The 26949-nt window shown below is 41.3% G+C and overlaps 1 protein-coding gene across 2 annotated transcripts in view; it reads right to left on the reverse strand.

The window, feature by feature from the left end:
• ROBO1 (roundabout guidance receptor 1) overlaps window positions 1–22678 on the reverse strand; it is a 587586-nt gene extending 564908 nt beyond the window's left edge. Inside the window, exon 1 of one of the 2 annotated variants that reach the window (XM_081199572.1) lies at window positions 22397–22678. The gene's annotated coding sequence lies outside the window, so the exon portion shown is untranslated. The remainder of the gene's footprint in view (window positions 1–22396) is intronic. The other variant, XM_081199571.1, reaches the window with a different exon arrangement.
• Window positions 22679–26949: the final 4271 nt, after the last annotated feature.

Below are 26949 nucleotides of genomic sequence, written 5' to 3' on the forward strand. Positions count from 1 at the left end.
CTGATGTTGCATCAGGATGTTTCCTTGTTGAACCATGAAATAAGATTATAGCCATTTAAGTTTCTTTTGCTTTACAACATGCAAGATTCCTGGGCTTATAATTTCATATAGAAATAAGGTACTGCATAATTTAATTTTCAAAACAGTAAAATAATAATAAAAAGCATACCTTTCTTGCATTTATGTGCAATAAGTGTAGCAGGAATTTAGAAAGAAAGGTGGTAAGACGGGTGTTTTGAGAATAGTTTTGTGTCTAAGCAGAACTAGAACTATATTTTGAGCATTCACAACATTGACCCCAACTAATATCACTCTAAAGTTGTTTCAGAACAATGTCCCCCCAAAATGTGATATTATAAACAAGAAGCATTAAAAACTGAAGAGGTTCAGTCCCTGGGACTTGTCTAGCCCTGGAGGTTATGTTAGCAGCAGGGAAAGTCTCCTCCTAAGTTAATTTTGAATGTTCTACTACAAATGTATTGTAGGAGGAGAGAAACAGCAAGAAGAAAATTCAGCTTATCCCACTTCTTCCTCACTTACAATGTAAAGAAATGCATTTTTAAGACCAAACATTAAAAACAACATATACCTTGGCAAGGACAACTTGCCAATGTAGAAGGCGTTAAATAATTTGGAACAAGTTTGGAAAATAGGTGGTCAGGAGATGACCCATGGATTGTATGACATAAATAGAATAATAAGAAAAGAATGAGTGCTCATCAAAGTTATTCTCAGCTTTCTCTCTTCAGGTGCATAAAGTCCCGTGTGCCTGAGAGCAAATTAAAAACCAGAACTAATGATCATAGTGTCAGTTTTTAATCAATGGCTATTATCTTTAGTGCAACTGTTCTGTGTAGTGCTTCAGTAAGTCTAATGTGCTCCCAAATATGGGTGTTCTGGTTAATGATGCATTATGTGGCCTATTGGCAAATCTTTGTTCCCTTAAATTGTCAAACATAATTGTACAGTTACACACTTTCTGGGACAACGCAAATCAGTATATGACATCCTCAACTTCTCCAGTGGATTATAAACTGTTTCACGAATTCTTTAGGCGCTATAATCAGTTTGTAAGATCTGATAAACTATTTGAATGAAGGACTGAGGAATGAGAGGGAATATGAAATATTCAGAAAAAGAAATCACAGTCACAATAACTTCTGTTTTAAAATCTCCATCTTCTATTTGATGTATCTCATTTCAACATTAGTTAGAGGAAAAACATTCCTTCCTGGCATATAGCACATAGGCAGTTGTGCAGCATATACAGTACTCAAATCATCCTGAAAATACTGCCTTTGAAAATGTATCAAATATCAAAAAACAGTGTGTGTTGCGTCCAAAGGAAAGCTGAGTAGAAGTAGCAATAGTTATAAACTCTTATTTAATGACTCTTCAAATGGCACATGCCATAAATGCAGCAAGTGAAAGAAATACTTGTTCAAGAATGCCCAAATTAAACAGGTAATATCTACCACTAGCTAGCATTAGTCTAACTCCTTTCTCCCAGCACAGAACCCAAGGCAGCTCACAGCATAAATTAAAATAGATACAACTAAAAACATGCGCTCTCTCTCTCTCTCTCTCTCTCTCTCTCTCTCTCTCTCTCTCTCTGTGTGTGTGTGTGTGTGTGTGTTTGTGTATAACCCTATTGAGAACAGCACTGAAAAGATTTTAAACCATTTTTTAAAAAGTTTATTAAATCAAAATTAGTTTTAGGGGTGGACCTTGTTATTTCAAATTTCAGCACACCCTATGTGAGGCCAAAAGTTAGAGCCCCCGTTTCTCACTTCCGTTCTGCTCAATTCACTACAGTGGTACTGTAGCACGTGAAGTTAGTGGTTTTGGCTAGGTGCAAAAATAAGGATCAAACAGACTCAGCAATGGAGAATAAGAAGGTGAAGTTTATTGCCAGGCAATAAGGACCCAGTTTGGAATCGCTTCCAAAAGGAACTGGGACCCCGATTGACAGAAATCCAGAGGTCTTTATACCTGAGCAAATAACAGCAAATCATAGATCATGAGACAACCATGAGGGACTCACAATATTGTCAGCAAGAATCAGCAAGCTGTTGTCACGCTGCCCGCTCCTGGTCAAGCACTGGTCAAGCACAGGGTTCTAGTTCTGCTTTCCAATGCTTCCAGTGACGCTCAGTCTAACCTTTCCCCCAGTTATGACAGGACAGGGAGTTTTTGAGTTTTTGTGGTTTTGCTCTTCCTGTTCTGTAGATTTAGCCTGTATCTGAGGGGAATTTGTACCAGAATCTCTGATTCACGTCTTCCCCTTGTAAGGGTACACGGATGTTTGTAGGGGAAAGGTTGGTTCCTAACTTTGCTGTTCCAAGCAGTTTGCAGTTAGCTAAAGCACAGCTTCCCTTTGATTCACAATGGATTATAAATACTGTAATCCTTGATTTGTGTAAGCATATATAAATATATATTGAATATATTGATTACTGATAACTGATTATATGGATAGCATAGGGGTAGCCCTTCTTCCTTGCCTCAGTACCTTGGGTTAAGTACTTAATTCATTCCAGAGGTCCGTTCTTAACCTGAAACTGTTCTTAACCTGAGGTACCACTTTAGCTAATGGGGCCTCCTGTTGCCGCCGCGCCGCCAGAGCCCGATTTCTGTACTTATCCTGAAGCAAAGTTCTTAACCTGAAGCACTATTTCTGGGTTAGCGGAGTGTGTAACCTGAAGCGTATGTAACCTGAAGTGTATGTAACCCGAGGTACCACTGTACATCATAGCTGCAATGCCCTGGGGTGCCCCCTAGGCTCAGCATCCAGTGTAGCAGAACAAGTTGTGCTACCCTAAATCGGCCTCTGTTAGTTTGTTGTGCATTCAAAATGGGTTGGAATGTTAACTGCTGAGCCTATTTGAGCCTTCGGGTTTCTGGTTCTCTTTCATGCAACAAGATGATATTTTTTTTTAAAAAAAGTATTTAAATATTAAATGACTTTACATGTCTTCAGTCCAATCCTAAGCATACTAACTTGGAACTAAATGCCCCAGAGTTTTGTTAGAATTACTTACACTAAATGTGCTTAGGATCAAAGCCTAATGCGAAAGAATCCTATGCACACATTTGGAAGTAAATTCCATTGCACAAAATTAGATTTTCTTCTAAACAAACAAACCTAGGATTGAGCTGTCTATGTGCTTTATAAAAATTGCATGTAATACTAACACTGCCTCTGTACAACAAAACTTCATATCTTCAGCTTCCTAATTTGTTTAATCATGTACTTCAGACTTCACATTGCACTTTTGAGTCATTGGAATTTCATAAAGATGTATTATCACTAAGTAAGCAATCAGCAGAACCTGATTTGGTGCTCAGTTGATTTACAACACTCACTAGGCTTTTCCAGGCATATTATAGTTAACTGGGGTAAAAGGTGCATTGGTATTTTTATACGAAACCAATCAAAGAGAGAGTCTTGACACCTTAAAACTAAAACAGAGCAAGTTTGAAACTTAAATGGGTTGCAGGAATAATCCTCGACTATCAGACATCCAGAAGCTACGGTCATAATCTTTCTCTGAATATCAACGATGCCTTAATTCAACATGAAGCTTCAGTAATGCTTTAATTATATACAAGATTGGAAAAAATATAGAAGATATTCCTATAGCTCTAACAAATTACCAGGCTTGAAGCATTTAGAGCATGAAATGCAATTTTAAAAAGGATTGCATGGTGGGGGAGGGGTCCCATAGCTTAGTTGGTAGAGCACATGCTTTGCATATAGACTGTACGAGGTTCAATTGCTGGCAGCTCTAGCAAAAAAAAAGAAAAAAAGAGAGAGACCAGGTTGTAGGTAATGGGAAAGACCTTTGCTTGAAAGGCTGGAGCTTCTGCAGAGTTGCTGCCAGTTGGAGTAGACAATACTGGTTAAAGGGACCAGTACAAGACAGCTTGATGTGCATCTAATAATTTGGCAACAAAGGTCTGTATAGTAAAAGCTATGGTTTTCCCAGTAGTGATGTATCGAAGTGAGAGCTGGACCATAAAGGTGGCTGATCACAGAAGAATTGATGCTTTTGAATTATGGTGCTGGAGGAGACTCTTGAGAGTCCCATGGACTGCAAAAAGATCAAACGTATCCATTCTTAAGGAAATCAGCCCCGAGTGCTCACTGGAAGGACAGATCGTGAAGCTGAGGCTCCAATACTTTGGCCACCTCATGAGAAGAGAAGACTCCCTGGAAAAGTCCCTGATGTTGGGAAAGATGGAGGGCACAAGGAGAAGGTTGGACAGTGTTCTTGAAGCTACCAGCATGAGTTTGACCAAGCTGCGGGAGGCAGTGGAAGACAGGAGTGCCTGGCGTGCTCTGGTCCATGGGATCACGAAGAGTCGGACACGATTAAACAACTAAACAACAACAAATAATTTGGCATAGGATTGGATGACTTTTGAATACACATGTTTTGAAATGAAATGAAATGAAAACTGAAGGACACGAAACCTTGGCTTAGCCGTCATATTCCTAAACTGTCATATATTTTTGAAAGAAAAAGTCATGTTGAGCAAAACATATACGCTGTCTTCCACATTCTATACTGGATGTGCAATAGTGTACATCAGAAGTGATGCACACATGCATACCACAAAGCAATCTTTACCTGAAATTGCCCGTAGTTATGCAGTCTATCATCTGTAGAAGTGGATGTGACATTGCCCACTCCCATACCAAAACGTGAGTGTCTGTTTGTTGATGAGAACAAGAGAATGAGACTTGCAAACCTATTGTTAACAGAAAGCAACATATGTAGTGTTTTGTTCCTTTGCTTTTGTATTCTTGATACTCCTCTGTGGAAAATGTGTAGATGTCTTGTTTACTTGTTCATCTGTGACAGGGCATATTATATGGAAAATATGGAGCTGCAGTTTGTCTATGTCAGCCTTTGATGAGACTCATATCTCAGTGGGCTTCATATCCTGCTCCTCACCAAAACAAAAGAGAAACATAGTGAATGCTTCTAGCTAATAAAATTGATGGATTACTGCTTTTGTTGAAATTTGATCATGATTGGCTTTGATCAAGATAGAAATGGCAAATAAATGAGGCTGAGCTGTTGCTATGCGTTATACACAATGGAACCACATCTAAAAAGAAATGGATGGAACCAATGTGTATATATATCTTTCAGCCCTTAAGGGGGCTAATCTATCACAGGAAGATTTGGTGGTTTTAGGACTGAGAATCAGAACAAAACAGCATGGTGGTTTTGTCATCATTGTAATTGTGGTCTGAAATCTTTGGTGTTGTATTTACAGCTTTGGTCAAACAATTTTAAATTTAGGCTTTCGAGTATGGTAATAGTAAAACATACCTTACTAGTTTTTATGTAACTCCCTAAACCCTGTACAATTCTGCCGTCATAATTATGACATGGTTTCCTATTATTTGTTTTCTGTTTGAACATAAATATAATGCAATTTAATTTTTCTATAACAATTAGATTATATTGCATTTCTTCTTTCACCTCCCTCCTTCTCTCTCATTTTTTATCTACATATTTCTCTGTGTCCTGCTCTTCCCCCCACTCTTTTCCCCTTCTCTTCCCCCCTACATGGCAATTAAGCTTAGAAAAAAGGTCCCATTCATCTGAATGTGATTTTTTCTATGCCTAAATGCCATGTGGTGAAACACACAATTTTCAGGGTCTGAATGTGAGAACACAAGGGAGAGGAGAGCTACTGCAACACACACACACACTAATAAAAGCTCCCCTTGGAGGCAATTAGGTTTAGGGGGAAAGGTCCCATTCATGGGAAGGGACCTTTTTTTTTCATCTTAATTGCAACACAAGAGGGGCGGGACAGCTGGGAAGAGAATAATTAACCATTCCCTCTCCTTGTGCTATCACCCTCTGAAAATTCTACACACACTCATCCTGTAATTAGAAAAAAAAGTTTTCTGAGCAAAAAATGGAAACCCAGGTGCTAACTTTTGAAGCCCTAAATATCTTGGGACCCAGGTACCTTAATGACCAACTTCTCTCACATAAACCTGCTTCATTACTAGGTATGCCACAAGTCCCTCTCTTAGTTCTCCACCTCAAAAAAGTTGAGCAGACAGTTGACCAGAAATAGAGTCTTTGGGGTTGTGGTGCACCTGTTCTGGAACCTTGTCCTATGGAAATATAAGTTTGAGTGCCAATTTATTTTTCGTGCTCTAATATCACGCATTATAAAGGTTCAAAGCTTTGAGTGTACAGGTAGGGGTGTGTGTGTGTTAGCTCCTCTGTAATCTGTGGAGTATATTTCTCATTCAAGTTGACTGTAAGCATATATATTGACTCCCTGGCCACCTACTATTTGCCTGTTCTGTAACAACCAATTTTGTCACAGGGGATGAGAAAGATTCTTCCAAGATTTTAGAGGATTCTTGAACATGCTCTGTTGGCTAAGCTACAAAATGTCCTGAGTTGATTGTAACTACTATGGTTAATACTGTGAAGCTGCAACAGTGGCAGAGAAGCATTTTCTGTTGCCAACACTACTGCTACTTATGCTATAAAACATCACACCTGCATTCAATAAGAAGCAGTTTGAGTTTTGAGCCAGTTATGCCCCACCCATCACTCCATCTGATTCATTGCTCCCAGGTACTTGGTGAACCAGGGTCTGTCAATCACCCACATCCTATAAATTTACCAGCGTGCTGATGTTGTCTACTCGTGATGCAGATTCTTTAGGCTACATTGACGAAACACCAGCCATGTTAACCAGAAACTCCCCAGAACCCACTCAGATTCAACAGTCCTTGAGATGCAACACCCTCAAGGACCCAGTGTAGTTACCTATATTTCTTATTCCTAAGTATGGCAACACAAAAGCAATTAAGAGTAACATATTAAAAAACAAAACACAAAACTGCCATATGATTCCATAATTTAGAACAAACACCTGTATTATCTCTTCCTGTGTGAGTGTCTGGAGGCAGTTGGAGGATGGATGGCGGCTAACGGATTGAGGTTGAATCCTGACAAGACAGAAGTACTGTTCTTGGGGGACAGGGGGTGGGCTGGTGTGGAGGACTCCCTGATCCTGAATGGGGTAACTGTGCCTCTGAAGGACCAGGTGCACAGCCTGGAGTCATTTTGGACTCACAGCTGTCCATGGAGGCACAGGTCAATTCTGTGTCCAGGGCAGCTGTCTACCAGCTCCATCTGGTACGCAGGCTGAGACCCTACCTGCCCACAGACTGTCTTGCCAGAGTGGTGCATGCGCTAGTTATTTCCCGCTTGGACTACTGCAATGCTCTCTACATGGGGCTACCTTTGAAGGTGACTCAGAAACTGCAATTAACCCAGAATGCGGCAGCTAGACTGGTGACTGGGAGTGGCCGCCGAGACCATATAACACCAGTCCTGAAAGACCTTCATTGGCTCCCAGTACCTTTCTGAGCACAATTCAAAGTGTTGGTGCTGACCTTTAAAGCCCTAAACGGCCTCGGTCCTGTATACCTGAAGGGGCGTCTCCACCCCCATCGTCCAGCCAGGACACTGAGGTCCTGCACCGAGGGCCTTCTGGCGGTTCCCTTGCTGTGAGAAGTGAGGTTACAGGCAACCAGGCAGAGGGCCTTCTTGGTAGTGGCACCTGCCCTGTGGAACACCCTCCCACCAGATGTCAAGGCAGTAAGCAACTATTTTACTTTTAAAAGACAACTGTTTAGGGAAGTTTTTAATGTTTGATGCTGTATTTTTTTAATATTCGGTTGGAAGCCGCCCAGAGTGGCTGGGGAAACCCAGCCAAATGGGTGGGGTATAAATTGTTGTTGTTGTTGTTGTTGTTGTTGTTGTTGTTGTTGTTGTTGTTGTTATTTCCCCATCTACCAATGAGTCTTAAATGTTTTAAGTCTTACAATAAACCATGTGCTAGGAGTCATTCTGCAAAGAAACAGAAAAGATTATTGTAACTTTAAGAACCTTTTCTGTGAGTTCTGGGTGTGGTTTTCTAGGCTGATTAGGTACAGCTGGTGATGAGTACAAAAGGAGGAGTTGTAGTTTGAATTTGCCTGCAGAGAGAGAACACCCACGTGCTTTGTGTTTGTTGTTTTTGTATAGCTGTAATAAGTCTCATGGTTCTGTCGTCTGCCACTAGAAGAAAAAACCCCTCTAACACCATGGGATATGTTGGACTAGGAGAACCTTATTTGCTCAAGGCTATCCTGTGAACTTCATAGCCAAGCAGAAATGTGAACCTAAATTCCCCACACCTGAATGAAATACTTGAGCTTTACTTTGGCTCAGGTAACAAGTACCCGAGCCATGTAACAAATCCCTCAGTCCTATTTTTCTATAATATCTCTGAAAACAGTTCATCAGTTTACTTTTTAAAAAGTTCAAACACACAGGTATTCTTACTATACAATCTAGAAGAGTAATCACATTGTTTTAAAGCATTTGTTTAAATGTCAATACTCCACCTACATTACTAGCTATGCAATTTTGATGTCACTACCATCTGGCCAGTATTGATTAAATGATCATTGATGGCTAATGAGCAATCTAAAAAAGTGTTAACGTTGTCTTCTGTAATGATTTTTAAATTGTATGCCTTTCCAAACACAGGGTTTTTAAAATAAACAGACATGCTTCTATATTTCACTGTTCGGTTTAGTTGCTTCCAGACAACCTGTTTATTGAACATTTATTCTGATTTAATTGCAGAGAGCTTAGATGATGTTGCTTCCAACTGCAGTACACGCTCCCATCTAAGTTTTTTGTAGGGAGGGGAATAGGTTTGTTCAACAAGAGTGCCAAATGTACGGTACTTTAATTGTCCAACCTGAATTTGTCAATATGTGATTGAATCCCACCTGCCGAATAGTGACAGTCCAGAAGTAGTCTTTGAAAATGGCAGAAATCTTTAAGAAGTCTGAGAATTATGGGATCTCAATGTGTCTGTGTTGGCAGCGGGGCTTATGGGAAGCAACATATTGACTAGCTACCTACCTAGCCAGCTAGTCTGGTATTAATGGCTGTTCCACTTGTTCAGGGGTACCTCGGGTTAAGTACTTAATTCGTTCTGGAGGTCCGTTCTTAACCTAAAACTGTTCTTAACCTGAAGCACCACTTTAGCTAATGGGGCTTCCTGCTGCTGCCGCATCGCCAGAGCACGATTTCTGTTCTCATCCTGAAGCAAAGTTCTTAACCTGAAGCACTATTTCTGGGTTAGTGGAGTCTGTAACCTGAGGTACCACTGTACTTGCTGACTTGCTCTAACTGCACTTTCCATAGAATGTGTGCAAACAGCACTGAGATGTTGTGTGCAGAATAGAAACACTTTATCAAGGTAGCTAAGATGATCCCTGCAGATGTTTCTACTATCAGTCCCAGGCAGCATGGCCAGTGGTCAGGGATGATGGAGGTTGGAATCCAGCAACATTTGTTTAGATGAATGGGTAGGAAGGCTGTGATTTTTTTCACCTAAAAAAATTGGCTCCTCCCCAATTTAGCCTCTACAAATGGCACTGCAAATGGGGAGCAAAACAGCCCTACACATAGCACTCTTTACTAATAGACCTATTATTAATTTGGGTAATACACATTAGGTGGCATTATCAGAATTAATAAATCATGCATTGTGTTATGCATTGTGTTAACTTTATGTTATCTGTCCTGAATCTACTGCCAATCAATTTCATGGGTAAAACCAAAGTCCTAGTATTTTAAGAGAGGGAGAAATACTTTTCTCTGTCCACCTCCTTCACACCACAGAACGCATATTAGTGTTAGGTTGCAGTTGAAGATGACAGAAGTATTAACTAGCTTATGTTGTTTGATTCAATCACTAGTTTTATTGTCTGGCCAGCACAGCTTCTCTGAACATTTTCTCTTAAAAACAAACAAACAAAAAAGCCTCATTATAATTAGATACAGCAATTTTTGTCAAGGTAAATCTTATAGCAAGTTGAAATTTGCACTTGGGTTTCCCAAGCTAAACGGTCTAACTTCATATAGTAAGTATCCATCATACTTTGATAAAAACCATACAAATAAAAAAATGCTCCTAGAAGAATGGCATCTATTTTATTTGACTTCCTAGTAATAAGTTTATAATTGTCTTGTGATTTATCATTATAACATAATTAGACACCAATTATGCACCTGACATGATGAAGAGGAACTTTTCTGTGCCAACACAAGGTGATGCAAGCTTAGCTAGGATGCATGAAAATACCTTTTTTTGTGTGGCCACATCCCAGATTTGGAACTTTCATTGACAGGAGATATGTCTGGCTCTTTAGCTCTTTACTTTCCATCATGTCATGCAGACTGTTTAGTTTAGATGGACTTTTAATTAGTCTGAAAGTCAACACTGTAACTTTGCCAGAGTTCATTCTAACAAATATTAACTCAAAGATATAAAAGAAAACAATCTGTAGTCCATAGTAAAGCAGCTATGGGTTTAGAAGTGACTCCATTTATGTTGTCATAAGGAACCTTTATACACCACGGTAAAAATTTAGAATGAATCAAGGTCTCAGAAATGATGCCATGCTAGTAATAGTTGGCTTCAGCAGACAGAACTATACTGAATCTGTTCCACCTTTTCCTCATATTTTCTTGAAACCTAGTTGCTCTCTTAACATTCTGTTCAAACTATAAGCTGTAATTAGGGAGGATGCCTATGCCTTAAGTACATTAAAATGTCATTATGCACACTGACCAAAGTACCTTTTTAAAAAGCCAATGCTGAAATAATACTTAAGCAAATACATGTTTATTATCACCAAATGTACCAATAGCCCACATTCCAGCAATCCAAACATTAGTATGAAAACATTTTTCCAATTACTGAAGATTCCCTATAGTGCTTCAAGCTGCTTTATGACATTTTAAACTCTGTAAATAATATGGGGCTTTCAAAAGCTACAAAATCTTAGTTTCTTCCCATTGACCTGGGAACTAAATTTATAAAAAGCACATTTTCATAGCAGGGAAATAAAAATGCTTTTAACACATTTGTCTTGAAAATTGGTGGTGGGTGGTGTTAAATAGTGTCAGGGGATAAATAACCATAAAACATAACATTAGCGTATCCAGGTATTATTTGAAGCAGACACAAATGGGATGTCACTACACTTTGTCATTTTTCTTGCCATTGGTCCCATTAAAGCTATGCAATCATACATCAGCCACGATTGCAGTCAGTATTTTCTTTTCTTTTCTTGCTGTGTTTGGTTCATCATTTCTTTCTACTGTGGAAGAAATTCTTTAGGGATAATAATTTTCCCATAATGGCAGTTATGATCTGGATATGATTTTAAACATGTTGTAATGTTTCTAAAGACACAGCATAGTTTAAAACTAAGTTCAGAAAACCATAATTCAGTTTTTTTATTATAAAACCAACACATACATTTTATACCAAAAATGTAGGATATAATTCTTCAACAGTTCTTGACAGAGCAACTAAAAGCTACATTTGGGCAACAGTCCTATGCATGTACTTATATATTAGATTATATTCAGTGGGGCTTATTTCTGTGTAGACATGCTTAGAACTTCACAGTAAGAAGCATTAATCTTGGATGAATAATAGAGTTAAGCTAAAACTTATACTTCTAGCAGTTCCGAAATTTGTTCCTCCATTTTGACAGCATACCTTGCCAAAATGCAAAAATCAATGCATATTTTCTGACAGGTGGACTCACATATGTGGCATATATTTACTAATTATATACTGCTCACAGCAGCCCTGTCTCAGCAGTTCACAATCTTAAAAATGGAGAAAAATGAATAAAATCTAAAATGCTGCAGCTAAAAAAGCACAATTGATTTAAACCCCATTGGAAACAAGGGTTTAATCTGCTGCCTGAACACCAAGATGAAGCTTACAATTAACTTCCTTGGATATTTCAGAAAACCAGCAGCCAAGAGAATGAAAGGAACCAAGCAGAATTAAGGGCGGGGGGAAATCAATACATAATTTCCAGTTTCTATCTGATTTGCTCGTTGCTAAATTTGGCTTAACTAAAATACTGCTCATTCTATCCGGAAATCAAAACTGGAAAAATATCTGGTGGCCACTCTAGTAACTTCTTATAATTTCACTTACTTATTTAAAGGAAAGTAGAAAAACGGCAAGAAATACAGAAAGTAGATTTCAATCAGGGGACATTCCCATGTCTGGAGATGCCAAGTATTGAACCTGGGACCTTCTGCATGTGGAACATGTGCCTTTATCACCATTTGAAGTTAGTCCTGCAACTTTAAACCAATCAGTGAGACTGGTTCTTGGAAAAGAGGGATGGAAGAGAAGATACATCTAAAATGACATATTTTCCATCTGAAATATCATGAGCATCAGCACATCCATGCAGAGATTTTCACCCTGTCACAGTACACACTGCTATATTGGTTCTTACAGTCCTGACTCAATACTTTTAGGGCAATGCTTTCAGTCAAAGTTACCTGTCATGATAAGGTAGGGAGAGTAAAATTATGGGTGGTCGCTTATTGTAGCAAAGAACAACTCTTCATCATCTTGTCCCAAATACTACACCAATTCTTTACCACTGCCTAACATCACAATAAATAAAAGTGTTGGAAGGATTTTAGAACACTACATACCAAGTTTAAATGCTTGGCTAGAGAAAGGGCAAATGCAAACACACACACAGGTAGATACTGAGGAAAGAACCTTTTCAGCAGCGAACCCCTGGCTTTGGAATTTTGGTGGTGCCTTCCTTGGCACTCTCCATTGCTAGACAAATATTGGGGTTTTTTTTTGCTATGTTTGAAGCAAGAGGAAAAACAAGCAAGTAGTGTGGAGAAGATAGAGAAATGCTATTGGGTGACAAAGACAATGCACAACTGCTCAACACCTACTTTGCCTCTGTCATCACCCGAAAGGAAAGCAGTGGTGAACCTGGATATCAGAATAAACAATGCAAGGAGGAAGCTGTAGCCCAAGATAGGAAGAGAGTTAGTAAGGGAACATCCAGCTACTTGAATTCAAATCTCCAGGGCCTGATTAGCTGCACCCAAGGGTACTAATGGAGCTTGCAGTTGTAAATCATACCAATGCTTAAAGAAAAAATCATTCTGTTAAGCTATCCCTTCAATATTTCACAATGGATCACATGATTAAGGGACAAATCAAGAGCAAATAAATCAAATATAGTATTTGCATTATAATAATGTACTATTTACTTTTTTCTTGGTATACATGAAAATGTATGTGTGTGTAGAAAAATCCAAATTACAGTGGAATTAGAAATGCAAAAATAAAGTTGGCATCACAGAAAGTAAAATGTATCTCAGACTCTTTAAGACTAATTGAATTGCCATTGATAAGTTGTCACTTAAAGAGACAAGTCTGCAGTGAAACATGGGTTTGCTGCAAATGACCTGTCATTACAGCCATGGGTAATGTTCACGTCCAGACTAAAAACACAATACCTCCTAGCAATATTCTCAACAGGAGTCAAAACAGCAGGAATGGTGAAAAGTCAGTGTACATGATCCACTAGAGAATTATGCCTCAGGTGCTATGTTAATTTACTTGCTGGCATACATTAATTGAAACCAATCAATAACACCTCTGGTACGGACTAGGAAATGCTGCCAAAGTAATTGACTGCCACATTTATTCATGTTCCAAATTTGGAAAAGTGGAATAATTTAGTCAAAGATTTTTCATTTACGTCAGTATAGATAACACAATGATTTCACAACTGTTCTTCCAGTTCAAATTACATAAATTTGTGTCCTTTTTTTTAAATCACCGGTGCCTTTTTAAAAGTAGTGTACTATCCTACAACTGCTAAACATGCTCTTGGCTTATTCTTTTTTTTTACTTTAGGTAGCACAATTAATATAATCAAATATTTTCACACTTACATTTTGAACTTTATATACCTGGACGGTCTCCCTAAAAAACCAATGTGACAGTAGTACAGTTTACCTCTTGTATGCTAAGACAGAAACTCATATGCTTAAACCCAGTGAATTCATGGTTCAGGAGATATTTGGAACAGGACTTCAGAACTTATTTTAGGGTTTAGTCCTATGGTCCCTGGAAGGACATTCCAAGGACCATAGGCAAGGTCAGATTCATGACCTAGGAACATCCCTCTCTACCACAGCTGACTTCTCTGAGACACTGCCCCAACTAATGTTGGTTGAACCCCAAAGGGAACATGTCACAGCATAGAAGTGGCTTGGGTCCAAAACTGTCCTGGCCCTCTAACCCAAACCAGGGAGAGTGAATTTAGCCATACTCTGGAATGGGTATGGCTCCATTCCCTTCCTATTGTTTCCAATGGGGAGGATTTTTTTAAAAAAATGACAGCTGAGAAAACAACATAAAAACACAGAGCATTCTTCCTCCACCACTCACTTCTTCCCTGCCAACTCAGAATGTACTGCAACATTGCTGTTCAGTGAGATTTGAAGTCTTACCTTCTGGTATTCCTATGGAAGCTTTAGGAGCCATAGATAATGAGAACGGAGTGGGACGAGTACAGCCTATAGGTGACCTTTCCTCTTTTTCCATTGCAAGCATCCTGCAGACTTTAGGGTAATTGACAGTGAACTAGTCAGAAAGGCTGCTAAGTGTGACATTTTTGCACCCAACCAATCACATTCTGAAAATGAAGTTCACTTTGAAAATAGTTCCCTCAAGGTTTGAAACTATTTCAAACCAGAATTTTAGATGAACTGTGGAATGCAAGTCATATAATGAAAACAAACTTTTGGGATAATTATTTGGATAACTTGAATTACTGCTTAAAATAATGGCTTACGTTTTAAAGCAAATAGTATAATATACAACAAATAAGACCAATAAGGAATGGGAAACAGGATTGAGAGAGTGCTTGCTGCTCAGCTGCATAAGTGCCTGGATAGAACTAATTATGTAGACTAATTTCAATTTGACTTCCAAGCTGTATTTTGGCAATGAAACAGCTTTGGTTGTTCTGACTGATGAACTTTATCAGAAAAAGAAAGGCCAAGAGCCACCCTGTTGACCCAACTCAATCTTTCAGCAGCTTTTGATACCATTGACCACAAATCGGGACATGGGAACATCATTTGGTGGTGGTTCCATTCCTTTCTCCAATACCATTACCAGAGGCAAGCATTGGTGGATCTCTGTTTGGCCGCTTGTGTTATAAAAACCCACAGGGTTCTGTTATGCCATACAGCACTCATATGAAATCTCTGGAAGCAACTATCCAGGACTATAAGGCAAGATGCAATCAATTTCCTCAGAATAACCTCTAGTATATCAGCACTAAGATAAATGTGTTCTATTAGCGGGGGGGACGGGGACGGACGGACGGATGGATGGACGGACTTGTGATAAAAATCAACTACACTATGAACAACACAATGGTTGAATAGATGTCACCACAAGTTGTTTCTTTAGTTAAAATCCTCTCTCCTTCCAGTGGGCTTAACCTTCACCTTTCTTGGAGACAGGTTGAGCAGAAACTCTAGCCCCAGTGAGACATTATCATCATCTGTCTGTTCAAACACCAAAGGCCCCTTGTTCACACTGTGGTTTACAAGGGATGAACTCCCACTTGAGTTCATTAGCAGTGTACATTCTGCAACCTCCTCAGAAGTTCCAGAAGCTTGTGCAGATCCACCAAACATTTGATTTCCTTTTGCTGGAAACTGACAGAACAATTCATGTTGCTTACTGCCACTGCCAAAGCTCTGTGAAATAGTGGAGCTACTACTCTATCTACATCTTGGCCACTCATGGCAGCAGCAATGGAAGGTGGGAGCAGGCAGATTGGGCCTGATCCCTGTGCCAGCTTCAGTCTGGTGCAGCAATTAGGTTCAGGTCATGTCTTGTACCAGCCAGCACCAGCTGGGAGAGCAACTTGATGGCTAGTGGATCCTGGTCTGGTTCAGTCAGATCCCTGGAATGCCCCATTTTGGGGCCTTCTGCTGGGCTCTTCAAGTAGGGATACCACTGGCAAGCCGCCTGCATGTCTTTTTTTAAAAAAAAAATTATTGGTTTTTCACCTTTTATATAAACATAACATACACAAAAAGACGAAGACAAAAACATGTATAGTTTCAGAAAATCCTACTTTCTTAACCTTGTTCCTTGACTTCCCCCCACCCCCTTCATGCATCCCAATTCCCATGATTATGTCAGCAAATTATTATTTCTCCTCTTAACCATCTTAATATTACCTCTTTTATAAAAAATAATTTTTTCTAAGTTGGACTCAAATTCCCTTCCATCGATTTCCCATTTTGTCTTCTACTCTAGTATTAAGCACAGGAGCCCCTCAGGGATGTGTGCTAAGTCCCTTTCTCTATTCTCTGTACACATTTGATTGCACCCCACTGTATAAGTCCAACACAATCATCAAATTTGCGGATGATACAACAGTGGTGGGGCTCATCAGTGAGAACGATGAGAACGATGAGACTGCTTATAGGAAAGAAGTACAGGGGTTAATTCAATGGTGTAAAGAAAATAATCTTATGCTTAACACCAAAAAAAACAAAGAACTCATAATTGACTTTAGGAGAAAGAAAAGTGTACTGTTACCATTGCACATAAATGGCGAGGAAGTGGAGAGGGTTGGTAGTTTTAAATACCTGGGCATTTATATCTCGGAGGACCTCTCATGGACTGCAAATGTTAATATGGTTGTGAGGAAGGTGCAGGGGAGGTTGTATTTCCTGAGAATACTCAGGGGACTGAATCTATCCCAGCACCTACTCCTGTCCTATTATCATAGTACCATCGAGAGTGTCCTAACCTATAGTATATTATCGTGGTATGGGAGCAGCTCTGAAATGGATAAAAAAGCTTTACAGCGAACAATTAAAATTGCCCAGAACGTTATTGGGCTCCGACTACCAACCCTGGATGAGATCTTCACGTCTCGCATCTTGAAGAAGTCACATAATATTCTGAGAGATCCCACCCACCCTGCTCACAACTTCTTTGAACTATTGCCTTCGGGCAGAAGATATAGGACAATGAAAACACGAACCGCACACCTTCTGAATAGTTTCTATCCAAGAGCTCTGATTGCACTAAATAATGATCTCAGGGCCAGTTGCAAGGTTTAGTAAGTAGGGAGTGGAAGGAATGAGATAGGTTTTAGGTTATGTTATGTTTTTAATAGGTCATGCTATATTCTGGATTATGTTATGTTTTATAGATTATGTCTAAATAGGATGAGAGTTCGGAGATACGTGCAAATGTATATGTGAACCCGGTCTTTGGGTGGGTGTTTGATTTTCGTTGTTGTGTATACTGTGTATATACGGACAATGACAATAAATTTATCTATCTAAATCTTGTATAAAAGTTATATTAACTAAACTCAAAAGTCCTGAGTGTTTTTAAAGTTCTATTCTTCCCTCCCTCCCATCCCCGGTTTTCATCCCTTCCCGAATACATGTCCAAAACAACAGTTCTTAGCCTGGATTCCTCACATCCAGCATATCATATGTCAGCATATCTGGGAAGTGGTAGATATGTGCTGGTAGAGTGATGCAAGTGTCACTCTGGGGGTGGCAGCCACAGGAGGCTGGCTGAACCAGGAGAAGCAAGAAGAATGATGCCTTTACTAAATCCAATCCAGAGACTAGGAGATCTGTATTGCAGGCTACATGAGAAAAATATTTTTGAAGTCTGAACCCAACCCCAACCCACTTTCCAACACTGCTTAACAAGGTTTTTGTAGAAGCACAATTCAAAGTGTTGGTGCTGACCTTTAAAGCCCTAGACGGCCTCAGTACAGTATACCTGAAGGAGAGTCTCCACCCCCATCGTTCTGCCCGGACACTGAGGTCCAGTGCCGAGGGCCTTCTGACAGTTCCCTCGCTGTGAGAAGCCAAGTTACAGGGAACCAGGCAGAGGGCCTTCTCGGTAGTGGCACCCGCCCTGCGGAACTCCCTCCCATCTGATGTCAAAGAGAAAAACAACCACCAGACTTTTAGAAGACTTCTGAAGGCGGCATTGTTTAGGGAAGCTTTTAATGTTTAATAGACTATTGTATTTTAATATTCTGTTGGAAGCCGCCCAGAGTGGCTGGGGAAACCCAGCCAGATGAGAGAGGGGTGAATTCCTTTGAGCGATTCCAGGATACACTTGCAAGCATTCACTGAATTCAGTGACACTATACTAATGTGAGACCAGTTCAAATATTAACATTGCTGCTGTCCCTTCTTTAAACATAACCAATGCAGAAGCATCAGGATACACCAAATCAGTGCAATCACTTGCTTTAAATAAAGTATTAGCAGACACTTTCCAGTATTTTCCTCATGTTCTAAAACCACTTCTTCATGTGTGTGGTGTTTTGTGGTACCTACTAATGTCTTGACACATTCAAGTACATATCATTATCAACATCTTTTGAAAAATTATCTGTTAGCAGCTGTTTTATTGCAAGTGCATTATTCTGCAACATATTAGTCTACATGAACTGTACAAAGCAGCCACAATGAATGCTTCCTGTGGAACCATTTTAATTAAATGAATTGACTAATAATAGTAATGAAAATGGATAGAGCATTTTTAAACCATAAGATACTTTGGCATAATTGAGTGAACTAACCCCCTTCTGGAAATTGTGTGTGTTTTTGATTCAGGGAAGCTAGGCTCAGTTGTACAACATATGTTTTTTATACACAAGGTTCCAGGTGCCATCTAAGCATCATCCCTAACTAAATATCCACCTGAGACCCCAGAGAGCTTCTAGCAGTCAGAACAGACAACAGACAACAAGACCCAGAACATGACACAGCATAAGGCAGCTTCTTAACATCCATGTTTTCAACATTCACAGCTCACAAATATGGCTGAGTCCACAAAATAGTAATGGCTACACATGTCAATGAGTTCACTTTCTCAGAAACAATTCAGCTCCCTGCCATAAAAGTAACATTGAAATCCTATTTCTGAAACCATGTTTATGAATTCTGATCACTTTCCATGATACAGAGCTTAAGTCTGAATTCTTTTCTAAAAATGCTGTTATTATCATATACAAATACAGGCGCGCACACCCCCTTACGTGTGTTCTGCTTGCACGCAACTGTGTATATGCACGGTGCTGGGAGATTATTAAATAAATAGAATCATACCAGGAAATGGTGGGAGAGAGCTGGAAAGTCCTGGCGACTCTGGTGCAGACTCTGGTCCAGAGCCCAAAGAGGACATGAGTGACAGAGAAGAAACCTGAAAGAGACCTGAGGCACAGCGGGGCTTTGTGTGGGCTGCTGAACCTCCCTGCCTAACAACTGACACAAGTGTCATGAACTGGCAGGACTACAGGGAGGAGGAAAAGGAGGAAGAGGATCCTGGTGAGGGGTAACTGAGACCCAGGGGGGCAAGCTGGGGATGGAGGAGAGGTTGTGTAGAAAGTAATCAGAGAGTGAAGGAGGATGTTGAGGGGATCAGGGTCCAGTGCACAAGGACCTGTCTTACACGGCAGTCTCTGAGGTGTAGGAAGCAGCAGGCAGTGTGCTCCAGGATGCTGAGACAGGCAAGGGCCCATAGCCCAGCTGATTAGCTGGCCAGGTGGGACTTGTTAGCTCTGGGAAGAAGTGTGTGATTCCTCAGCTGGAGTAGGCTTGGAGCAGGTGAGGCTCACATGCCTCATCAAGCCCAGATGCTGCAATCAGCATGCAGAGTTGAGGTGATATGTCTGCTCAGCTTCCCACCTTGGGTGGACCATGGCTTGGATGTCCCAGGGAGCTCTTTGGGACTGTGTTTGTGTGGGACTGACCTCTAGGTGCCCTGACCCCTAGATCAGCTGCAGAGGCAGGAGCCTGGCCTGACCAGACTTTGGACCTGTTGGCCTAATGGACTACGCCGTAAGATGTGGAATCATGTATACCAGTGGGATGCCGCCAGGTAGTGTGTGGTTGAGGACAATGAGAGGTAGCACCACCATAACTACTTTCTCACAGCCTCCTGTCAGCACCAGAGCTTCAACTCTACTTGAAGAGAGTTGTGTGGAGGGAAAGGGGGAGGAGCCAGACAGCAGAAAACAGGTGTTTGGAGACTTTGCAGATGGTGTTCCCCACTTTCTATACTATTTCACTTATGAGTGTGGGGGTCTGGAATGTAACCCCAACAGTAGTTATCTGGTTTATTATACCTATTGAACTCTTACTGGCAGAGATGGAGAGAGGCACTTGTTGGATTTTCCACCTCAGGCATCAGGATAACTTCACCAACCCTGAGCGGCATGAACATTGAGTTGGGTGGGTTTGGCACTGACCCACCACAGGCAGCAAAATGCCTTCGGTATCTTTGTTATACATGCATGCTTGGACTCTGTACTCATGGGCAACCTGGCAGGCCTTGCAGTGGCAGCGGCTTGGCGGGCCCCACAGCAGCACTGCCCTTCCTGGTGGCAGCTGAGGCAACAATGATGGCAGAAAAAGAGCAAACAAAGGTAAGAAGCTGGGGGGGGGGCAGGGGAGGGAGCTGGTGGCAGGATTCAGTAGTGGCATGGTGTGGGTGTGGGGGGTGTCCCTCTTTGGTGGCATAAAAAGTTGGAGAGTATGCATTTATTAAACCAACAGGCAGCCTTCTCCAGTTGTTTTTGTTTTAACTATTGTGCTTTTTACCGTGTATTTTATCCTGTGAGCCACCCTGATATCTCGTGATGGAAGGGCAGTATATAAATGTAATAATTAAATTATTATTATTATTATTAAATGCATGTTTAGGATTACATAGTTCTACAGCACAACCCTGTTTACACTGAAGGAAGCCCCACAGCGTTCAGTGGGACTTAACTCAAAGGAAAGCGCGGTTCGAACTGCAGCCTTAGACAACGTGGGCTGCATCGCCTCAGCGGTTCTCTGCAACCCTCGCAAGCAGGGGGAACGGACTCTTACCTGGGAGGAGCGGGAGGGGAGCACGCGGGGGGGAAACGAAGCGGGCGCCAGTGTATTTACCTTTCTCTCCCCACACGAGGATTGCGGACGAGGCGGGAAGGAGGCTGAAAAGGGCAAGCCCTCGGTGGCCACACACATTCCTTTGCCTTTCGAGAGCGCGTCAGTCAGAGTGTCTCTCTGCCTCTGCCCCCACCCAGCCCCGTCATTCTCTGAGTCCCACCAATATAACTATTTCTTTCCCTGCGTTCCCCGAATAATAAAGAGGTCGTGGCCGCAGCGGGGGGGGGGGAGTGTGTGAGCGGACAGAAGAGACGGTGCACTGACGGCTGCGGCAACTGACTGCAGCAGCAGCACAAGCAGCTGCGGCAGCAGCCCACCAGGCGAGCTCCCCAATCTCTCTCTCTCTCCGCCTCGCACACACTTTCTATCCAGTAGCCAGGCGCCAGCCTATAGGGGGCTCTTTCCATTGTGTTAGGCGGAGGCGGCCGCAGCAGAGCGCCTCTCGGCGCAGTCCTACTCCACGCCCCGTAGCCGCCCTGTCCTTCGCAGAGAGGGAGAGGGAGAGGGAGGAGGGGGAAGTTACTCGCAGCAGCGGCAGTAGGGAGCCTTTCATCCATAATGCAGACGCTGCACGGCTCCCCCACCTGCAATATCCTTCCCCCAGCTACCTTGGGGGTGTAGGGGGTTGACTCTTAAACAAAATCCAGGGTTATGAAGGAAAGGGAGGAGGAACAAATCTTCTGTTAGGTGAAACGTTCTTAAAGGGTTAATTTCTTTCCTTCGCAAACTGCATATAGTGCTGGGGAGAGGAGAGTTTGCAGGGCATTGAGTATGCACGGTATTCTCACTCCCCCTCTCCGTAAAGAGGAAGCCAAGGGAAGGTAGAAGGGGACACACACACACACACACACACACACACACACACACACACACACACACACAGCATTTGCAAAGTACTACAGTGAGACCCCACTTCAGAAACAGCAGCAGCCTGCACCACCAAAGAAGCTTTACTAGAGAGGGGGGGGAAATCACTCTGTAAAGTTGCTTTTCCAAGCCCAACTGAATCTATAAATCAAGGCGTGGGGGGTGGGGGAGGGACGGCTCCCCCTTTTTTTGCTGTGCTGCTCCATGCAACGTGAAAATTGCTCTTTAGAGAGAGAGCGAGCGTGTGCCTTTGAACCCATGCCCGGGATGCTTTCCAACTTCTTCCTTAGCCCTGGTAGCAGTCCTACCCTTCGTAATCCGAGAACTTTAGCAGACAATAAAGGGAGCATCAGAGAAACTTGTTAGATTGGCATTGGGATTTCATCTTTTAATCGCTCTGCCAGTTGCTTTTTTAAAAAAAGAAAAGAAACACTCTAAATAGATCCACCACCTAAAACGACCCCTGTCCGTTTCAAATCCAGAATAACTGCAATACAGCATCGCTTCCCTCCCTCGCCCCCCTTTTTTAAAAAAGGAAAGAAAACATGACACTTGTGGACGGGTAAAAATCCATCGGTTGGTTAACTTGAAGCACTTACCCCTCTGAGATAAGGAAGATGTCAGAAAACTAGCAGCTCCATGATTCAAAGAATCCTTGCAACTTTCCTTAACATATACAGAGACCTTCTGTTGAGTTCAAGCAGGCAAGCTATTCAAGAGGACTTTTCACTCGAAAAGAGGGATGAAACTGGATCTCTTCCCCAGTATCAGGACTCCGGAAAACCAAATCCTTCTTCAGAAGAGAATTCTTTCAGACCCGTTATCTGTATTACCATTAATGCGCAGAGCAGAAGGCATTGCATACAAATAGATCCAAGTATGAGCTTCTATTGGTGGCTGAGGCAGGCCCCTGGGTCCTACTGCTCCATCGCAGGGAAACTACAAAGCAGCAATTTGCAAGCGGCTTTGGAGGAGCCATGAATGGGAGGAGGGGGAGACGAGAGGCGAAGGAGGGGGGCAACCCTCCTGGAATTGATTCGTTACCTCTGCTGTGGTGGTACGTGTTGCTGAGGTTTAACAGAATAAAACCCACATTCAGCAGAGATGCCGGAGAAGGCAGTGCACACCTTTCCCGTTTTCAGCTGCCTTGTGCTCGATTGTTGCGGGGAAAGGGGTGAGATGCTAAAACGAACAACTTTTGCGAAGAATGCTCAGATGGGTAGCGGAGGGTTCCTGGAAAGACCTTGGATTCACTCTCCAAATTACTCCTTGGCTCCCCCGAGCCTTAAACACATTTAAAACTGAGCTCTAGTGATTCTGAGGGAGAGGACTTCCTTTTTTCTTCTTCTTCAAAGCAAAGCTCCTGGAGGTACCAAACTGCCAGAAAGAGACCATTGAAGCAATGACAGCTGGCTTGCACCAGTGGAGTAACAGTTTTATGGGATCCGGTCCCTGGCAAAGAAAGAAGAGCAGCCGGGCTCCAGTTCTCTTTTCCCTTGTTGGAAAAATTACTTCTACCTGGTGCTCCCACACATTTCTCCTGGTCTTGGCCAAAAATGTCAGGAAGTGTAAAAAGATGATCAGTAGTGTTACTCCCACTTTGCCCTCAACAATACAGTTTAAGTGCTCTCACACAGCACCGCTGTCAGAAGGTGATGGTAGAGCTTCAAATGCAGCGTTACTGAAGCCTGCTGCTGCTGCTGCTGCTGCTGCAGGGCTTGGCATTTTGCGAAGAATTGTAGCTTTGTGATGGAGTCAGTAACCTTAATGCATGATCCCATTTGCCACTGTGCTGCTTTGTATAACAGTTGGTGCACTCGTTTTTCCTAATACACCCAAATTTTCCTCTTGGAGAAAGCAGTCATTTTCCAAATTGACTCATTACCAAACTGAAGTATTAATTAGAAGAACTCGTTTCAAATGCCTTCTCATTAGGGTTTGCTTCACTTTAGGTCATGTGAAGTTTTCTGGGTAGTGAAAAGCAAAAGGAATGTGGGAAGCACCCATAGATTAAATGCCTAAACACTCCTGTGCAAATAATCACATAGCTGCTAGATAAAACGACTGTCCAGTTGTTCTTAAGGTAATATTGTTACTGTGTGTTAAGTTATAATAGATTCGTTGGTTTGGTTTGAAAAGTTATCACATGGAAATGTGTATTACTGTGGTACCTCTAGTTACGAACTTAATTTGTTCCGGAGGTCCCTTCTTAACCTGAAACTGTTCTTAACTAGAGGCGTGCTTCCGCTAATGGGGCCTCTTGTTGCCGCTGTGCCGCCGGCACACAATTTCCGTTCTCATCCTGGGGCAAAGTTCTCAACTCAAGGTAACTCTTCCAGGTTAGCAGAGTTTGTAACCTGAGGCGTTTGTAACTTGAGGTACCACTGTATATCAGTTCGTCTTTAAAGTGCCACAAAAATCTTTGTTGTTTTTGAGCTGCAACAGACTAACATGACTACCCCTCTGGAAGCAAACGATCATTTCAAGTTGATAATCTAATTGAAATAAGTCTTGGTCTAGAAATCGTGGCTATTAAAAAATCCTGATCTGGCAATGACTCACTATTTTAACTTGGACAAGTGTTTTTTTTAAAAAAATGCCCTTTCCCTTCATTTTTTTCACATTTTATTGTAATAAAAGGGCGGTAGCCAACCTGGTGCCTTCCAGATGTTTTGGATTACAGGTGTTATTGTCACTGAACACTGGCCATGTTGGTTGGGACTGATAGAAACAAAAGTCCAAATAAGTCTGGAGGGCAACACATTTTTTCTCTTGCTGATTACTGTTGGGATGAAGCAAATGAATGAGTCTGAAAGTTCTCTGCTAAAGGAAACTCTCTTAAACAGCAGATTACTGCTGTTTGCCATGCTAAACAGAGTGCTCTACTATGTTAGTCGGGCACAGAGTAAACCCATTGAAGCCCATTGATTTCAATGTCTGAGTTAGACATTATTCATAAAGTGTGAAGGGGAGATGCATATATGCAAAAACTTGTCATGGATAGGCAGCTGAGAGAAATCTCAGCTTATCAGCATGTTTTCATTGCATGACCTCAAGTGTTTGGAAATGGTCATCTCCTCCTTTCATGTTGCATTTACCAAAGTAAACACTGGATGAACACTGATATGCCTGGGCCATGCATAAAGTGCAAAAAGCACTTATAATCTAGTTTCAAGTATCCTATCTGTGGTATGCAGTCATATAATTTGGGCCTGGCAAAGTCAAGTCCCCATATTGCTGTTTGCATGGTGGTTGATAATTCTCTAGCTTTTTCCAGACTTCCAAATATTGCAAAAGCGGAAGGTTTATAAAGCATGTGAGGGTTACAGTACATAGCTGGCATCTGTGTAATGTATGGGTGCCTCATGTTTGACTAGCCTGACTTATCTCATAGGATTATTTATCGAAATGAATAAGTGAAGTGATTAGTAGCCTACAAGTTAAAGAGTAATTTATAATGCATAATTTAGCAGCCATAAATAATCATGTGCCATTCATTACCAGGTTTACTTTATATTTTCATTTTAGTTCACTGATTTCATAATATGAGTTAGACTTGATAAATGGTAAAATTTGAAACCATCTTTGGATCTTTAACATGTAAAACATTGCACAGTATCAATAAGAATACGAAGTTAGTGGAAGAAATGTATCAGTTTAAAATATTTTAATGATAAATCCAACTGAAGACAGACGTGTGTGTGTGTGTGTGTGTGTGTGTGAGAGAGAGAGAGAGAGAGAGAGAGAGAGAGAGAGAGAGAGAGAGAATGTGAAAGAGTGTGTGTGTGTGTATTTACAACTGCAGTTTTATAGCATTTTAAAATTCTATCCTGGCTTCAGTGCAGTAAAAGGCGAAGGACCCAGTCCACAACTCTTCTGAACCCTGCAGCACTGTGGAAGCACACAGATGATTTCTCTCAGCTCTGGCAAATCTCAGGCATTCCTGGCCTCCAAAGACTACACAGCCCAGCTGCCTTGCAACAAACAGCAATAGGAGTACTGCATTGCAGCCTTCTCCAACCTGGTGCCCTCCTGATGTTTTGTGTTACAACATTTGTCATACTTGACTATTGGGCCTGCTGGTTGGGATTCATGAGGTCTGTAATCCTTTCAAAAAGCCTTGTAGACTTGCCTATTTCCAGTGGCCTTTGTGTGATTCTTATGCACTCTCAGATGTGCTTCTGCTGCATTGTGAAAGTACACTTTCTATATTGGGCAGGAATAGTTTTAAATTACTGATGGCTTAATAACATTGGGGTTGTTTAAAACTTTTGGGTTTAGATATTATTATATTATGCTTTTTTTATTAAGAAATCTTGTTACACAGAAGTGGAGAGGTCTACAGTTTGCTAAAATACAGCATGATAAAACTTGCATAAGGAATGCCCACCCAACTCTTTTGATTGCTTCATTTCTTTGAAATAAGAGAGAGTATAATATTATGGCTTGCCAAAACAATCATTAACTGTATTTAATATAAAGCAAGTGGTTCAGCAGATCACCCCCTCTATTAAATAGAGCCCCACATAAATTTCAAAGCCAGCTTATTCCTATATAACATTTTGAATATTGGTAAGTACCAAAATTATATATTTAGGTCTGCTAACACACTGGAGGTGAAGAGTGGTATTAATAGTATTTAAGAGTAAATAACTATTTTAAAATATTTGGTGATGAAGAAACCCATCTGAAATAAATCCTTGCAGGGGAAATAGCATATTAAAATAAACCTGTTGTAACACTGAGAGTTGTAGCAACAGGTACATCCTTATTTTTAACAGAATGCCGAAGCCCTAACCAAGCCCTGAGCTTTAAAATGCAACCCATCCAGCTATGATAAATGTGCACTTCAGAAAAGTGTTCTTGTTCACAAACACACCTGGAATTTCTGTTCGAATCATAGAGTTGGAAGGGACCCCAAGGGTCATCTAGTCCAACCTCCTGCAAGCAGGAATCTCAACTAAAGCATCCATGGCAGATGGCCTTCCACTCCCTGCTTAAAAACCTCCAATGAAGGAGGAGTCCACAACCTCCTGAGGGAGTCTGCTCCACTGTCAAACAGCTCTTACTGTCAGAAGGCTCTTCCTGATGTGTAAGAATCTCCTTTCTTGTAACTTGAAGCCATTGGTTTGATTCCTACCCCCCAGAGCAA

This window comes from Podarcis bocagei, assembly GCF_964188305.1.
Source record: "Podarcis bocagei genome assembly, chromosome: 6".
Classification (NCBI taxonomy): Eukaryota; Metazoa; Chordata; class Lepidosauria; order Squamata; family Lacertidae; genus Podarcis; species Podarcis bocagei.